Source organism: Carcharhinus amblyrhynchos, chromosome 8, assembly GCF_965287045.1.
Source record: "Carcharhinus amblyrhynchos chromosome 8, sCarAmb.v2.hapA, whole genome shotgun sequence".
NCBI lineage: Eukaryota > Metazoa > Chordata > Chondrichthyes > Carcharhiniformes > Carcharhinidae > Carcharhinus > Carcharhinus amblyrhynchos.
Genome location: NC_137331.1, coordinates 6,964,279 through 6,983,421, shown reverse-complemented (window position 1 = coordinate 6,983,421; position 19,143 = coordinate 6,964,279). Strand labels below are relative to the sequence as shown.

The window sequence follows — 19,143 nt, the reverse complement described above, 5'->3', positions numbered from 1 at the left end:
GCTTGCTCTTTAGTATTAAGGGTGAAAAGGTTAAAGACTGCTCAATCAATGATTTGTGACTAATATTGCTTACAATTTTACCATTAGTTTTCTAATATCACAAGTGAGATTTAAGCTAGTTATTTTTGCAACTGAGAGAAAAACCCATGGAATCCCAATTGTCTGTGACTTTGGTTCCATGAAACAACATATGTACTAATTAACAGATCATCAGGAAGTAATGGTTCGTGTTGATTTTTTTATGATAAAGGTGGTTGATATGAATCAAACTTGTTAAATAAGCTGTTACAAACCTGACGTGGCCCAATTGTTCCAATCTATAGCCAATGTGCACAAGTGTCCTCTACATTCGCCAAAGAAGAAATTACAAGGCAGTTTGTCTCTGCGGGTCCCATTTACCTTCTTGCTCTGTAACGCAGAAATAAAATATCTGTAAATTACATTTCTTCTTCCTTCATATTTGCTTGCTTCCCTTTGACCACTTCACCTCTCCACCATTTTGCTTTTTATATTGTTGTTTTCTTCTGTTTTAAAATCTTTTGCTCTCATTACACTGCTCTGAAATACCCTATAACATTCCCCAAAATGGAAATCAGATTCCTATACTATTCCCAAGAGAGGCTCAAAACTCACTGGTATCCATTTTCTCATTTTGCAAATGTACTTTCTCAATAACCTTTCCTGGAACAGAAACCTAATGAGCAGCAAAAGTGCAAAAGAAGAATGGACACAGAACAGTGGTGTGCATATATATTTATTTTATCCATTTCAATTACCTTCATTTCTCCAGTAAAAGGAGTTTCCTACAATCATCCAAGTTCCTTCCAATCAAATTTAATTGAATGAGACTAGATCAACTAATCTGTCAAGATGATTAACTACACGGTTGCATTACACAAAGTTTTTTTTGACAGTTCATAGAAAACATTTTTAAGCTATCATAAGGATTCATATATATTTCCTTTTTATAAAGAGTGGATGCCAACATTTGGAACATTTGTAAAAATATGAAACATTAGCTTTTACCAAAGGAGTTAGATTAATTTTAGGGCAAGGTTATTTAGAAACAAAATCAGGAAAGATTTTTCTTCCAAATAGTTGAAAAAATATGGAAAACTCTTTCCCACAAGGCAGTAGAAATATTGGGTGCACTGAAATTTTTCACACTGTGGTGTATAGATTTCTATTCAGAGGTGAAAGTAGATGAAACAAAAGCAGGTAAATGGAGTTGAGACATAGATCAACTATTAGAATAAAATTTTGATACAAATTTGAGGAACCGAATAGACTGATCTTGTTCCTATGCACTTAAAAATAAATGTAATTAAGTAATATATTTGAGCAGCCACTTTGTCTCTGTGAACTCCCTCTTAAAGTAATATCAAAGCCACATGTTTTAACTTGGTCAAAGGTTTTACTAATTGCAGGAATCCAGCTATAGCATATTCTAACTGCGTGATCATATTTTGTTCCAGCAATATCTTTCTTTGGATAAAAAACAATTTGAAATGCATTGCTTAATAAGATGACGGGTTCAATAGCCGCTTTCGAAAGGGAACTAGATAAATATTTGAAGGCTAAAATAACACAGTGACACAGGGGAAAAGGGCCTGAGAGTGGGATTGGCTGGATTACTCATCAAAAGAGCCAGCAACATAGAATCATAGGACTGAATGGCCTCCTGTGTTATATTATCCTATAATTCAATGATACATTAAGAAAAAGATTTTGGGGGCAAACTGGATGGCTGAGTTGTGATCGTGTGTACCAAAATGCTACACGAAAATAAGATGCACAAGCCAGCCCAATATGCAACAATAGTATTCCTGAAGTCAGTCAAAATATAATAATTTTGAGTTAAAAGAAAAATTCAACATCAGTTTTTGGTGAAAGCTCAGGATTAGGTTACCAAATAAGAATGGGCCAATTACAAATGATGGTTGGATTCACTAGCTCCTGACACACCTGGCCAAGATCAAGGCGACTATCATCACTGTTTCCATATGAAGCACTTGAATTCATGTGAATGAAATTGAATGTAATTAATCATGAAGCAATGCTTCAAAACAACTGGTGCACATCTGGGCAAAAGGACTATTAAATTGCCATTTCCAGTGAGTTTTAGGTTTATCTATTAACACAGGTATGCACACAGGTGCAGGGAATAGTCAGTGATCACAGTTTGAAAGTTCAATGCAGCTCACAACGAGACTACTGACTTCAAACCAGCACATATCCATTTTTAACTCCAGAACCAAATGCAAAGGCTTACTCACGACCCTTTTCAAATTGAAGCAGGGAGATCTCATGGTGCCCTCAACAGCATTCCTCCCCTCAGTCACTACAACTGCATTAAAAAAGCTTAACTGGTTGTGTTTCACTGTAATTGGGAATCTCTGTTCCACAAATGCATATATTAACCTACATAGCAACTACACTTCAAATCAATTTGCATAGAACATTTTTAAAGGCATGCTTCAGGTATGTGATGAGGAATGTTACAAATGCAAATCTTTTCTTCTTTACTTTTATTTTCTTTAACTGTATCTTTAACAACCAGTCTGGAGTACAGAAACAGAACTTGGGCTATTCTAAACTTCAGTCCAGTAGAATAAAAACAGCTATTGCCATCAGACTCAAATTAGACAGCACCACTGGAAATCTTGCCGACTAGGTTTAATTACAAGTGAGGATAACAATCTTAAGTAATGCTGCCTGGTCCTTTGAAAGTGAAGTCTTGTACTGGGTACAACTGTGATCTCTTGAAATTCACAAGAATCATGAAGGATATCTTAATGGACTGAAATCAGACAATTTGTTGACATTGTTGGAGTAAGAGAATTTAAAAGCATGCAAACATTTTATCCATAGCAACCATAATAATGTTACATGAACTTCAGAAATAGGAGGAAGACCATACAGCCCCTCAAATCTGCCTTTCCATATTCCTCAATTCGCTGAGAGATGAAACATTTGGCAAACAGCAAGAAAAATCATCGCATGGTGAAAGCAAAGATGGCCAGTGAATGGAGTCATTCTATGCTCTCCTCAAGGTTTTGCTGATGTTATCCAGCATTTACCATGTTCCTCTTCATTTTTAACCCAATTGATACCCAAGTGATGGGGGAAGCAATACAATGCTGGTGCTCAGTGTCAATCTGTGGAGAAGCCGGCGTTGAACTAGGGTAAAACAGAAAGAAATCCCACAACACCAGTCTAGAGTCTAAACTGGTGTTGTGGGATTTCTTTGTTTTACTCAGTGTCAACGCCAGCCTGCATCCTTTCAAAGCACTCAGGATTCCAGAAACTGTTTGTCCCACAACACTAACTGGGATAGTGCATAGCAGCGCAGGTGATAGGGAGGGAAGAGGCAGGAGCCAGGGTAGGGGAGCATTTCAAATACACAGGCAACAAAAAGGAACTAAACGAGTTTGAGTTGAGTGAAAAGTTTGCAGTTTTGGTCTTCTCACCTATGTGATCTAAAACATTGGAGAAGGTATTCTTTCATTGCGCAGCCATTCGTCATTTTCCAATTTCCCTAGCTAGTAAGGAAACATGCCTTTCATCATGCTTTTCATCACCTCAGGATATCCCAAAGCATTGCACAGTGAAAGAAGTTCATCGCAAATGGAGCAACTTATTTGTGTACAGCAAGCTCGTATAGAAGGCAATGTCATAATGATGAGCATCTGTTGCTCTGTGACATTGATTGAGAAATAATTCTCCAATCTTCTTCGAAGCAGTGTCGCAGGCTCTTTTACATTCACCTGAAACAGCAGACAGGGCCTCAGTTCAATGTCTCATTGAAAGATGGTATGGTGAGACACTCCCTCAGTACTGCACTGGAGTGTCAGCCTGGATGTGAGGACTTGAAGCATCATCAAATAACTTACCTTTTTAAAAAGGTTACTGGAAATTCTCGATAGTTCACTAACAAAAATGCATCTTGTCTGTAATAAGATATGTAGGTTCAATTCCTGCTCTGTAACAACGTTGCTGATGTCATCTACTACCTTGTATGTAAAATCTGAACCCTTCCAAATAGCACAGCCACAGATTGTACCCAAGCTGGGTCTATATTCCACTCACCTTCCCTCACCAAGCTTCACTGTAACCTCATGACTCAGCAAATGGACTAAGCTTCACAACCATGCCTTCAGCTTCCTTATGTTCTCATCTGATCCTAATTCAGTCATCCTCTACAGCCTCAATAAGCACAATGGCACAGGTGGCTAGCACTGCTGCCTCGCAGCACCAAATGGCCTGGGTTCAATTCCAGCCTTGGGTGATTGTGCAAACACCACACATTCTCCCAGTGTCTTCATAGGCTTCCCCAGATGGTCCCGTTTCCTCCCATAGTTCAAAGATGTGCAGTTTAAGTTGATTGACCATGCTAAGTTGCCCCTTAATGTCCCAAGATGTGTAGGTTAGGGGAATTACTGGGATAATTACATTGGATTAGGGGATACAGCTTGAATAAGGTGCTCTGTTGGAGAGATGGTGCAGACTCGAAGGGCTGAATGGCCTCCTTCTGCACTGTAGGGATTCTACAATGTGTCTTCTTCCACTCACTTTACACATCTTGACCCGTACTTTGTGACCACTGGTGTCTGTGTCCATCAATTGGGATGCTCTCTTACAAACCACTCATCAGTCACCGTCACCCTAATCTTTGTCTTCAAAAAAAATACCTTGGTCCTGAACACACATTTTCTACTGCCCTTCTGACCAGAGTTCCTTTTCCCACCAGGAAGAACTGTTTGTACTTGTGGATTGCTATAGAAATTTAATTTGTTAGCCTAATTGAAAGTGCAACACAAATATTTCAAAAGAAACAGTTACTCATGAACATCTGATTAACTAAAAATGGTCAAAACAAAGAAGCGCAAGGAGTGATGAATAAGCGGCCAAATTTCAAGCAATCAAATTTCTATCTTTCCTGAACTAGCATTCAAATTTAACCAAATAATTTCTTCACAGTTTCAAGCTACCAAATGCCCTTTCCCACCCAGGACAATGTGAATAGCTAACGCATAAGTCATCAGAAATTTCAAAAATCATTCCAAAAAAAACACTATAAACTTACCCATTAAATTGGCTTGTGGCTTGTCTTCAGAAGTCTACATAGGCCTTCCCTTATATGCTTCGTTGAGAATTTTCACCTGGGATAGTAAAGGAATGAAAGATGCATCAGAGAAAATACAACTTCACCACGTTCCACCATGTGGAACTACAATACTTCATATACCATGCTTCAGGTAGAAAATTAAACAAATGAAAAGCACATAGCAAACATAGTTTTACAAAATTCCAATTTCAGCATTTAGAAAGTCCAAACAATTCAAGATTTTTAATTGAATTGAAGATGTGTCTGGGGCTGATAGTTTTTTTGCATTATTGGGGCTCACAGCATCTTTTTTATACTATTGAGAGGAACTAATGTTTGTGCTCAGGTCAGGTGGGGATGCTGATGAGGGACAATGGATATTGATCTCAGGCACTGCAATTGAAAATGGTGAGAAAACCAGATCTGGATAATTGTGATGAACAGCTTTTTCCACGGTGACCACTGGAGACTCAAAAAGCCTCCCTGGATATTGCCACATCTGACAACAGCTTCAGCAAGAATTATAAAATTTATGTGAGAAGAAATAAAAAGTTGGTAAATAACAGGGAAAGATAGAAGATAAAGAAATAAATGCTTTCATCTTCAGGAAATATTGCAAATTTACTATTGAACTCAGAGCAAAAATAGCCAACCGATAACGGAAAGTTTTAAAAGAAGAAAATCATTTGAATAGAGACCATTGGTCTAGTTAATAAGTATTAGTCAATAATTTAATAATACTAGTTAATAATACACAGGAAGACAGAGCTATGGGAAGATAATGTGTTGTTTTGGATTGGTAGTACAGGATGATGAGCTTGGCTGTCTTCATCTGCACTATAAACTTCTAATCTTTTTAAAGTTATTTACATCTTAAGTCAAATTTTGTAAAATGTTAGATATATACACCGAAACCTTGATACCGTTTCTCCAGTGAGATCTTATGGTTTCGCCAACAGAATATCCCTACTGCAGATTTCCTGATGGTGAGGGGTGCACTCAACAGGAAATCCCATTGACAAAAAAGATCCTAGCGTAGTGAAGGGGAAGGAGACTCCTGCCCCAGGGTTAAAAATGTGAGGTTTGCCTTTCAGCATCTGTCAGCTATGCAATGCTGTGTGTCATTTGATGCACTGCTCCACTACAGTGGCAGAATACTATCGTCACGTTTGGACGGCAAAATCACAGTCAATTTCAGGGAATCCCAAGTAAGACTGTATACAGGAGAAAATGAGTCTTCATTCAAGAAGAAAATGTTCTTCAATTATATTAACAACCGATAGTTAACTAAGACCTTTAAATGTGGCAAATCCCAAGGTGCTTCACGGGAGTGTTAGCAAACAAATTTGACAAGAAGCACACAAGATATCAGGACTAAAGAGCTATGTTTTCAAACGCATCTTAAGTGCTTTAATGAGCTATTTTGTTATTTTATAGTGTAGCCAAACGGGCCATCTACAACGGCAAAGTGTAAAGCACTCTGGGACAACTGGACAAGAACTAAAACGACAGGCTGCAGCCTAAAAGACAGAGATAAACAGACTGCAATCCAGACGGGTGAATACACAGGATATGGGTCATCTCCAGGACAACAGAGACTTTGTCAGACTGGGTTGTTTACCAGACATAAGGGCTGCCATGACCCCTTATTTGGGAGGGAAGTGTGAACCCTATGTGCCCCCAGCACCTGCGGACATGGCTGTTGGGGACAAACCGAGAGATTGGTGTGACAGCACCCAGTTGGACTTTATTGATCAGGATTGATTGATTGGCGATGGCCAAAAGGAGTGCAAAACCCAACAGGGTATAAAGGGTGCTGCACAACCAAGAATCTCTCTCTCTCTCTAACCCCACAGACTAGCTACCACACCGGTGACCATTGGCAGTGACGACTAGCACGAGGAGGGCCACCGTACCCGAGAAGGAAAACCAGAGCCAGAGTGGACAACAAAGGCAGATAAAGGCCAATATCTGCTTGGGTACTTGCCAGTCAAGGAAAGTTAAGTCAAGGTCTTGCGTTGGACTTGAACCCTAGTATTTTCTGTAAAGATAACTTATTGTTGGTTGGATGGGTGATTATTGATTGTGTCTCTTAAATAAATATTGGTTATACTAACAAGACATCTACTCAGTTATTCGTCCACTCTAAGGATTAAAACAGACTGTGCAGCAGGCACAATGGTCATACTAGGAATGTAAGAATAGGAATAAGTCATTCAACCCTCCCATTGCATAACTATTTCTAATGATATTTCAAATAAACACAATGCAAAGCACAATTTTTCTTTGAGTTATGGAATAAATTCCATTTTCTTGTTGAATTTAATTCAATGATTTCTACGGTGAGTAGAGTGTAAATCTGGATTGCTGTGTTTAATACTTCATTGAAGCAGACTGATAAGGAATGTATGGGATTGGATATAGTTGAGAATAGTCCCCGTGATGAATTTTACCTCTCCAAATAAAGGCAGCGAAGGGAGATTTTCAAAGTCATGTAAATATTAATTGGATGTTTCCTTGTTCTCCTTATCTTTTCAACTCTCTTGACAAATTTAACTGTTACGCAGTTTTCCCAATCATCTTACATTCAAGGAGGCTTCTAACGAAGAGGCAGCTTTAATAATGACATCTTGGTCTACATTTACAATCCCATTTCAATTTCTGATTTCCACTTTCCTTTTATTCCTGTGCATTGAAAGAGGAGTGGGAGGGGGGGCTTTGATTTTCAACTTTGATTCCAAAAAGAAATGCAAGGCCAGGGTTAGCTTTCCGCTATCTGGTAAACGCAGATACATGAAACTACAATAACCAGACATAAGGACACAATTCACATTATGTGGCGATGTCGGCGTTGGACTGGGCTAGGCACACAAGTAGTCTCACAACACCAGGTTAAAGTCCAACAGGCTTATTTGATAGTGCGAGCTTTCAGAGGATTGCCCCTTCATCGGCTAAGTCACTCAGTCCGAAAGATGTGGTCAGGCACATTGGCAATGTGAAGTTCTCCCTCTGTGTACATGAACAGGCACCGGAGTGTGGCAACTAGGGGATTTTCACAGTAACTGAATCGCAGTGTTAATGTAAGCCAACTTGTGACACTAATAAACTTTAAACTTTTAAACCCTGCGATGCTTTTCCAGCGTTTTCTGTTTTTATACGAGAGAAAGGATCTGGCTTCTGAAGACAATGAAGTAGAATCCATATGGGTGGAAATTAGAAATAGCAAGATTTAGAAGACACAGGTCGGAGAAGTTAATAGCCCTCTAAGAATAGTCATATCATTGGGCAGAGCATTAAACAAGAAATTATTACAGCCTGTAACAAAGGAACTGTAATCATTATGGGGATCACTAATCTTCATATAGAGTGGGACAATTAAATTGGCAAGAATGGTCTAGAACAGCAATTCCCAACTAGTCTGCTGCAGCACACTGGTGTGTCAAAGACTGCCCAAGTGTGCCAGCTAATCAGAGAGAACCCTAAACTCTCGCTCTCAGTTGCTACTTTTATTACTCCAAACTGTCATCCCCTCTATCTTGCTCTTTTCCTAGCATTGAGCTTTCACACCGCCTTTATTGCTCCAAAATGATACTGAGACATCATTTAAAAACAATGTACCTTTATTCAATTCCCTTTTTAAAAAAATAATTGCTCTTGGACAATGCTGCTTCAGAAACAAGGTCGTTGTACTACAATCGGTGTGGTCACTGATTGTGTTTTGCATTGTCTCATTTTACGCAAAAATGCACACTCAGATAAAAAGGAAACAGTGCTAGATGAAGATTCACGTGCAATACATGATATACACAGCCATGGATAAGTTTCTGTAGAGAAGTGAAGAATTCTGCTCTGATTCAAAGGTGGCCATAAAAACACAACCTCAGGAGAAAGAAAGCGAAGCTCATACGCAGACAGGAGAGTGTTTTTTGCTCTGTATAAACTGCCAAACATTTACCATGCATGATTTTTGATGTGCTAAGCTTGCATCTCTTCAATATATTCAATTATTTGAAAGAGCTGAACGTTAAAAAGCTGGCATCAGCAAATGCTGGTGGCCAAACGATACTCAGCCTCATCTTCACTCATCTTAAAACTCTATAAGAGGTATTCAAATGCCACTTCTCCCCACCATAAATATGGGAGACTTTGAACAGGTATGTGATCCATTTGGATAATTCCTTAAAAGCTGTCATTAAAAGACCTGCGAGTTGCCCTCTTATCAGTTCTTCCCCAGATCTAGAGATGCTGCTCACAGTATTAGAAGAAACTGAACTTTTTTTCAAGTTGTGCTCCATATTAAGAACTACAGACTTAAAACTGAAAACAGTAATGGGAAACACTTAAATTGTTTACATTTTCTATTAACAAATTATATTTGGCATGCAACTGGTTTCATTGTAAACTGCTTAAACAAATGAAAATTGTATTAGATAGTGATTTGACTTTAGAATGAGAAGTTCATAGAATCCCTACAGTACAGGAGATCATTTGACCCATCGAGCCTGCACTAACAACAATCCCACCCATGCCCCATCTTCATAACCCCACCTATTTATCCTGTTAATCCCCCTTTTTTTGAGATTTTTATTTGAGGGCAGTTCAGTTGGAGAAAGGAGAAGTTATGCCTCTATTTTACTGTATAAAAGATGTGCCACGATTTACAAAAGGTGGGAACCACTGGTTGAGAAGGAGAGTTTGTAGAATGTTTTCATGCAGTTTCGTGGAGCAATAGGTAGTAAAACCAACAAGGGGTGAAGCAGGGTTAATTAGTAATTGTCATAGTAAAAGATCCACTGGGAAATAGTGACCATAATACCACTTAACTTAAGTTTGGAAATGACATATTCCAATTGCAAGCACAAATCTTAAACATAAGCAAAACCAATTACATAGATATGAGAGCAGGTCTGGTTATGGTTAATTATGTAAACAGACTAAAAGGGTATGGTAGTAAATGAACAGTGGAAAACATTTAAAGAGAAAAGAATACATTCCATTGAAGAACAAAAACTTAGCAAGGTGGGCTTACCTGTGGTTCACTCAGGAAATTAAGGATAGTAATAGATTAAAAGAATGCTGCAACAAAAAAAGTAACAAGTCTGAGGACTGGAAGTGGCTTAGAAGCCAAAGAGCCACCAAAACTTTGATTAAAACAGAACATTTAGAATGGAGATAAACAAGCCAGAAATACAGAAACAGACTGGAAAACTTTTACAAGTGTATAAAAAGGATAAGAGTAGCTAAAGTAAACATTAATCTCTTAGAAGCAGAGGCAAGAGAAATTATCATGGGGAATGAGGAAATGACAGAGGCATGGAACAATAATTTTGTGTCTGTCTTCACAGTGAAAGACACAAGTTCCATATCAGCAACAGACAATAACCTAGGATCTAAAAGGTGAGAAATATTAGAGTAATTAACATCAGACAAAATATTGAAGAAACTTAATAGATTAAAATCTGACAAATCTCCAGACCTTGACAGCCTGCATTCTACAGTTACAAATTAAATAGCTGTAGAAATAAGGGACATGCTAGCTATGATTTTTCCAAACTCCCTTAATTTCAAGAATGATTTCCCAAGATCAGAAGTTGGCAAATGTTAAAGTACGTTCCAAGAGAGGAGAGAGGGAAAAAGCAATGAATCACAGACTAGTTAACTTAACATCAATTGTTGGGAAAATGCTGGAATCTATGAAGGAAGTCATAACACCAGACTTAGAAAAAAAATCAAAATGATTTTACTAAATGGAAGTTCTGTTTGATAAATTTATTTTTGAGGATGTAACTCGTAGGATAAAGGGGAGTCTGGATTGTAGCACACATGGATTCCCAAAGGCTTTCAATAAGGTACCACACAAAAGGTTGATATGCAAAATTCGAGTCACTGAGTTAGGGGTAGTACATTGTTGTGGTCAGAGGATTGGTTAACAGATGGAAAGCCGTGGTCATAAGCTGGGCCTTTTCAAATTGACAGACAGAGAATACATGAGTGCCACAGAGAACCATGCTGGCATCTCAGATATTTAAATCTATATTAATGATTTAGATGAAGAGACAGAGTAATGCCTCTGAGTTTGCTGGTGATACCAAACCATGTGGAATTGCAAGCTGTGGGGAGGATAGACAGGCTGCATGGAGATAGAGGCAGATTAGGTGAGTAACGATGTTAGTTACTATGCAACCTATCTATGGCAGAAGCGTGAAGTTGAAGCGGGAAGCGTGAAGTTATCCACTTTGGTCACAAGAATAAAAAGCAGAATATTTTTAAAAGGTGAGGAACTTGCCAAAAGACTTGGACATTCTGGCAAAAGGAACAAAGTTAGCATGCAGATGCAGTAAGCAATTAGGATGGCAAATGGCATGCTCGCCTTTATTGCAAAGGGATTGGAATACAATAAAGAGGTCTTGCAACAGGTGTGCAGGATTTTGGCCAGATCATCTTGAGTACGATGCACAGTTTTGATCTCCACATTAAGAAAGGATACAACAAGGTAGCACAACAAAGGTTCATTAAATTGTCCCCTTGGATGACAGTCGAGGCTGAGTAATTGGGCCCATGTTCTCTGGAGATTAGAAGAATGAGAAACTATCAAATTTCCACCCTATTGGGTGCCTTCAAAATTTTCGAGAAACCTTCTCATTGGAAAATTTTAAGGCACACAATAGGGTGGAAATTTGATAGGGTGGATGCCTGGAGATCGTTTCCATTAGTCGGGGAATCTAAAACATGGGGACGGAGCCTCAGGATATGGGGTTGATGATTTAGGATGGAGATGTGGAGAAATTTCTTTATTCAAACTTTGGAATTTTTTTTATGCCAAAGTGTTGTGGATACCCATGGGTGAGATGGACAATTTTTTGGTTTCTCAGGGAACTAAGGGATATGAACAACAGCCAGGAAAGTGAAGTTAAAACTCTAGGGGCCAAACTTAGAGGAAATTCAATAAGACGAGGGTTTAAATTAGGTTTACAGTACATGCATATCATTCTTGATCCATTAAGTTTAAGCTAAGTCCCCACAGAGCAATCTAGTCAGTCACTCCTTGACTCAGTCGCCTAGTCTTCCTCACATTCCCCTCTCCAATTTTGAGGTGGTACAGGGACAAATAGAGCTGGATTTACGTATGCGCAAATTGTTGAAGGTGGCAGGACATGCTGAGATAGTTAAGAAAACATACAGTATTCTGTACTCTGCATACAGTACAAAAGCAGGAAAGGAATAGTGAAACACTGTAAAAACACTGGTTCAGCCTCAACTGGAGTACAATATCCAACCGAAGACTGAACTTTAGGAACGATTTGAAGGCAATAAAGAGGGCACAGAAAAGACTCAAGAGTCCAGGGATGAGGGACTTCAAGTACAAGGATAAGTTAAGGCTGGGGTTGTTTTTCTTCAAGAAAAGGTTGAGAGAAGATTTCATAAGTGTTCAACATCACAAGGACTCTATACAGAAGTAGAGAAACTCCTCCCATTGGTGAAAGGATCAAGAACCAGAGGACATGGATTTAAAGTGATTAGCAAAAGAGCCAATGCCGATATGAGGAAAATCTAATACATCACCTTTTGGGGGAGAGGGTGTGTCTGGTCAATTGAAATTTTCCTGAAGTGAGATTGATAGAATTTTGTTCGCTTAAGGGCATCAAGATATAGCAAATGCAAGCAAACAGAATTGAGGTGCAGATCAGAATAACAAGCTTGAGGGAATGCAATGCATACAGCTGTTCCTAATATGTCTGATAATATTAGGAGTTGGTGGTATAGAACTTGAACGTGCTGAAGCGAAAGACATCCTGCCAAAGTTTTTCATCGTGCTCTCATCAGAACAAATGCCAACAATAATCACAACTATTTATATGACAGAAAAGAATGATGTTTGGCAAGTCAACTTTGGCAAGGCATTACCATGGTGCAAAATCTACAGCAAAACATCTACTGTAAAATGTGATTCCACAGTTGGGCAGCACTTGCTGAACAACTAGCAATGTGCTATGGCTACACTAAGAACGAAACTGTCAAGTTCATAACATGGCTCATTTATGGTTGCTAGAAATTACAAACATATAGGGGAGCTATGATTCCCTACTGCTTTCTCCATGGCAACATCTCAGCCAGAGTCAACTTGCCAACCAATCAGCATTCTTTTCTCCTGTTGTATAAATGGTTGGTAGTCTGAAAGTTAGCATTATTGTGTTTGTCCTGATGAGTGCAAGATGAAAAGCTTTGGTAGCATGTCTCTCTTTGCAATAATAGTCAGGTTTATAAAGTAATACTGATCTGTACTAAAGCAGGCCGGAAAAGGATCCACTAAGTATATCACCTCTTTGCAAACTGTTTAGAAAAATTCAAATATTGCATGAAAATTTGAGAATGGTTATGACATCATAAATCCAAATATCCAAAATGTACAAGGACAAAGGCTGCAAAGCATAGGCGAACACCATGATTCCTTCCGAGTCATACAGCATATTGACTTGGGCATTTTATCACCATTCCATTATGGTAGCAGGGTCAAAATTCTGGGACACTGCACTTCAGTACATAGTTCACCAGCTCAAGCATATATTGTTCAATCCAGTTAAGCAGCAAAATGACAGTCCTGCCAGCAAGGTCCACATCCCTAGAATGGATCTTAAAGGCATACAACATTAGGTTTAACTGAACTACTTCAAGGCCAGCAACAACAATGCAAGAACATTCAATACAATACTCCTGAGTTCTGGAAGCTAATGAAACATCTTCACTAACTGTTAATTATGGCTGACTATTTAAAGTTCTCTGAACTCTTACAAAGGGTGTAGCTAAGTAGTGAAACTGCCACTTTCACAGAAGTATAAAGTATTTTTGGGTGTAACTCAAGACAAAATACCATTATTACTCATGAGATCACTGAAAAAACAAACCACAAACTGCAGGATACCCTCTCAAGCAGAGTTCATAATGTGATAGAACTTCAGATTAAATTGCACACATTTTATATGAACAAGGCACTACAACAAGAACACAAACTGCACGTAAAACTATTTGATGAACTTTCCTTAAAGCCGCTGATGTTTTTCACTTGCCTGACAAAGGTAGGTTAATGGAAGAAATAAGTTGCTTTGACTTGATCTCCAAACACCTCATTTTAAATTCTCATATTTGTCTTAAAACTTCTCCATGGACAGTCATGATCTCAGTAGCCCCTTCCGGTGCCGCATACCCGGTCCACCACAGAACTTCCAATTTTAACAACTCGTATCCATATAGCACCTTGAACAAGGTACTTCGTAGCAGTGTAAACAAAATTTGACACCAAATCACATAACGTGATAGCAACACACATGATCAAAGAGGCAGGTTTTAAGAAATGTCTTGAAGAATGAGGGGTGGGGAGGCAGAGAGCTTTAGGATGGGAATTTTAGAGCTTAAAATTGGGGGGGGGGGGGGGGGGGGAGAGAACACACAGACACGGTTTGGGGGGGGGGGGGGGGGGGGTGCAACACAGACACTAATGCTAAAGAGGCCAGAATTGGAGGAGTGCAGACATCTCAAAGCACTACAGGGCCAGTGATTACAGAAACAGGAAGGGGCAAGACCACGAAGGGATTTGAAAGCAATGGTAAGAGTTCTCTATTTGCACCTCTAACGCTGCCTCAGCTCATCTGCAGCTAAAACCCTCTTTCAGACCTATATTACTACTGCACCTGACTATTCCACTGCAGTTCTGGCTGGCCTCCCATATTTCTCCTTCTGTAAACTTGAGGCTATATCCCAACTCTCCTTCAGTGCTGTGCTTAATGATCTACATGGGCTCCTGCTTAAGTGGCAGCTCCTTTAGAACTCCCTTCGGAGCGTCCTGTGGATGTGAAAGATGTATTACAAATGGAATTCTTTCTTATAAGCATTACGCACCCTTCAGTGTACCCAAACAGGCACCGGAGTGCAGCAACTAGGGGATTTTCGCAGCAAGTTCATTGCAGTATTAATGAAAGCCCACTTGTGGCACCAATAAATAAACTTTAAACACACTCAAAACAGAGAGATGCTCGGCAAACAATGCTCAAACTTGAACTCTTCAAATAAAATTGTCTCATTCTTAGCCAATGTTACATCATGAATTATTTTGTGTTCAATCAACTCAAAATAGCATACTGAACCACTGACTTTAAGAAAACTTGGTGAGAGACTCATCATTAAAACAAAAGGGACAAACATTGCTTCACTCTAATTAGCAACATGTTTAGTTCGCAACATCTCACAACCAGGCTTGCTCACAAATTCTTACTGCTTTAGGCACCAGTTTAAAATGGATCATACACAATACAAAAATCCAGAATGGCTTCAATACAATGCATTTTCAAAAGTAAAATATCCGCCTTGGGGGAATGATACTGAAGTCAGACACCACAAGACTCATCCCAGATCCGGTGCAGAAGAAGATGCAACTGAGTATCTCAAGCTCTTGGGGAAGGGGTTATTCCAGTGGGGGAGGGATATTATTCCAAAGTGGAAAGGGGGGGAATGTTTTCTGGAGGATGGGGGGGATGTTATACCAATGAGGGGGGGGGTAATGGGAGAAAGTTATTCCGGTGGGGGGTGGGGGATATTCCAGGGGGGGGGTATTCTGGGGGGAGGGGTGTGTTTATTCCAGGGGCTTGGAGGGGTTATTTCCTGGGGCAGGGGGTGTTATTCCAGAGCCGTGGCGGTCGTTACTCTGGTGCACACATGGCGGCGTTATTTCGGTGCCCGAGTGGGTTCTTCCCTAGGGTGGGGGGGGGGGCACTAATCCAGGGTGGCATGGGGCATTACTCCAGTGCTGGGGGGGGGGGGTGGCATTACTCCAGGGTGCAGGGTGATGGGGCGTTACTCCCAAGCATTGAGGGGGGGGGGGGGGGGGGGGCACGGTTCTTCCAGGGGAGCAGAAGGGGTTCTTCGTGGGGCGGGTAAATCCAGGGGGGTGAACGGGGCAGGGGCATTATTCCAGAGGGGTGAGGGGGGGTGCGCAGGAGGATTATTCCAGAAAGGGGGGTGGGGGCAGGGGGGTTACTCTGGGGGAGGGGGGGTATTCCACGGGAGTGGGGGTTATTCTTTGGGGAGGGGGGGGGTTATTCTTTGGGGAGGGGGGGGGTTATTCTTTGGGGAGGGGGGGGGTTATTCTTTGGGGAGGGGGAGTTATTCTTTGGGGAGGGGGGGTTATTCTTTGGGGAGGGGGGGTTATTCTTTGGGGAGGGGGGGTTATTCTGGGGAGGGGGGGGTTGCTCCTTCGCCGCCCTCCCGCAGCAGTCCCTGTGCGCTTGCTGCCAAACTCTACCCATCTCTTTGTGTGAGTGAGGCGCCTCTCCGAGGCCCTCCTCTCCCCCGGGTTCTCTTACCTGCTCCGTGCAGCGGATCCAATCCCCAATCCGCCGCCAGGCACTGTACACCCGCCCACCACCACCGCCTCTCCGCGGCTCCGGCACCGACTGAGGGACCGTTCACTACGCCAACACGCACATACATACGTCAGCACGCACCAGCATGACTGTTGGAACTGTATTATTCACGGTCCGGGGCCCGGTGTGCGTGTGTGTGTGTGTGTGTGTGTTTACACAGGGTCCGGGGCCCCATATGCGCGCGCAGGTATGTATTTACCTGAGGACCCGGGGCCTGGTGAGTGTGTTCACACAGGGATCCGGGGCCCCCGGTGTGTGTGATTACACGGGGATCCGGGGCCTGGTGTGTGTGATTACACGGGGATCCGGGGCCCGGTGTGTGTGATTACACGGGGATCAGGGGCCCGGTGTGTGTGATTACACGGGGATCCGGGGCCCCCGGTGTGTGTGATTACACGGGGATCAGGGGCCCCCGGTGTGTGTGATTACACGGGGATCAGGGGCCCGGTGTGTGTGATTACACGGGGATCCGGGGCCCCCGGTGTGTGTGATTACACGGGGATCCGGGGCCCCCGGTGTGTGTGATTACACGGGGATCCGGGGCCCGGTGTGTGTGATTACACGGGGATCCGGGGCCCCGGTGTGTGTGATTACACGGGGATCCGGGGCCCCGGTGTGTGTGATTACACGGGGATCCGGGGCCCCCGGTGTGTGTGATTACACGGGGATCCGGGGCCCGGTGTGTGTGATTACACGGGGATCCGGGGCCCCCGGTGTGTGTGATTACACGGGGATCAGGGGCCCGGTGTGTGTGATTACACGGGGATCCGGGGCCCGGTGTGTGTGATTACACGGGGATCCGGGGCCCCCGGTGTGTGTGATTACTTGGGGATCCGGGGCCCCCGGTGTGTGTGATTACACGGGGATCCGGGGCCCCCGGTGTGTGTGATTACTTGGGGTTCCGGGGCCCCGGTGTGTGTGATTACACAGGGATCCGGGGCCCCCGGTGTGTGTGATTACACAGGGATCCGGGGCCCCCGGTGTGTGTGATTACACGGGGATCCGGGGCCTGGTGTGTGTGATTACACGGGGATCCGGGGCCCGGTGTGTGTGATTACACGGGGATCAGGGGCCCGGTGTGTGTGATTACACGGGGATCCGGGGCCCCCGGTGTGTGTGATTACACGGGGATCCGGGGCCCGGTGTGTGTGATTACACGGGGATCCGGGGCCCGGTGTGTGTGATTACACGGGGATCAGGGGCCCCCGGTGTGTGTGATTACACGGGGATCAGGGGCCCGGTGTGTGTGATTACACGGGGATCCGGGCCCCCGGTGTGTGTGATTACACGGGGATCAGGGGCCCCCGGTGTGTGTGATTACACGGGGATCAGGGGCCCCCGGTGTGTGTGATTACACGGGGATCCGGGGCCCCCGGTGTGTGTGTTCACACAGGGATCCGGGGCCCGGTGTGTGTGATTACTCAGGGATCCGGGGCCCCCGGTGTGTGTGATTACACGGGGATCCGGGGCCCGGTGTGTGTGATTACACGGGGATCCGGGGCCCGGTGTGTGTGATTACACGGGGATCCGGGGCCCCCGGTGTGTGTGATTACACGGGGATCCGGGCCCCCGGTGTGTGTGATTACACGGGGATCCGGGGCCCCCGGTGTGTGTGATTACACGGGGATCAGGGGCCCGGTGTGTGTGATTACACGGGGATCAGGGGCCCCCGGTGTGTGTGATTACACGGGGATCCGGGGCCCCCGGTGTGTGTGTTCACACAGGGATCCGGGGCCCGGTGTGTGTGATCACACAGGGATCCGGGGCCCGGTGTGTGTGATTACACGGGGATCCGGGGCCTGGTGTGTGTGATCACACAGGGATCCGGGGCCCCCGGTGTGTGTGATTACACAGGGATCCGGGGCCTGGTGTGTGTGATTACACGGGGATCCTGGGCCCGGTGTGTGTGATTACACGGGGATCAGGGGCCCGGTGTGTGTGATTACACGGGGATCCGGGGCCCGGTGTGTGTGATTACACGGGGATCCGGGGCCCGGTGTGTGTGATTACACGGGGATCCGGGGCCCGGTGACTCTGATCACATTGTCACACGGACTGGGAGAACGGGCGGTTCAAACTTTCAAAAATGGTAGGGAAGAAACAACCGGTGTCATTCATAGAAACCCTACTCACACAAACACTCAGACACACTCTGTCACACACATGCACTCACACAAACACACACACTCTCTCACACACACTGTCACGCTCTCTCACACGCACTCTCACATACACACAGACACACACACATGCATACACAACACACTCAGACACACTGACACAAACATTCACATACACTCCCATATGACACACATACTCAAGCACACACACTGACACGCACACACGTGAATACAAACACACACACTCACGTACACGTATACACACACACTCATGCATAAACACACATACAGTTAAACAGCCTTGTTTTTGTGTTGCCGGGCGGTCTACTAAAAGTCCTTTGATTGCTACTTCAGTGGCTTAGATTGTTTTTGTTTTATTTTTACTCTGGGCCTCAGGTATTTTCTGAAATTTTTTATGACTTTGCATTGTTAGGGGAAGATTGATTGACAGGTCAGTTAATAGGAGCTCTTTCATTGTCAGTTTTGAGCAGCTGTTTTAGCT

The 19,143-nt window shown here is 43.0% G+C and overlaps 1 protein-coding gene across 1 annotated transcript in view; it reads right to left on the bottom strand.

Annotated features, from left to right (window-relative positions):
* reck (reversion-inducing-cysteine-rich protein with kazal motifs) overlaps window positions 1-16,515 on the bottom strand; it is a 146,201-nt gene extending 129,686 nt beyond the window's left edge. The window contains exons 1-3 of the mRNA XM_080193594.1: window positions 16,462-16,515; window positions 5,087-5,162; window positions 294-408 (exon numbers count right to left, since the gene is read on the bottom strand). The gene's annotated coding sequence lies outside the window, so the exon portion shown is untranslated. The remainder of the gene's footprint in view (window positions 1-293; window positions 409-5,086; window positions 5,163-16,461) is intronic.
* Between the last annotated feature and the right edge of the window lie 2,628 nt (window positions 16,516-19,143).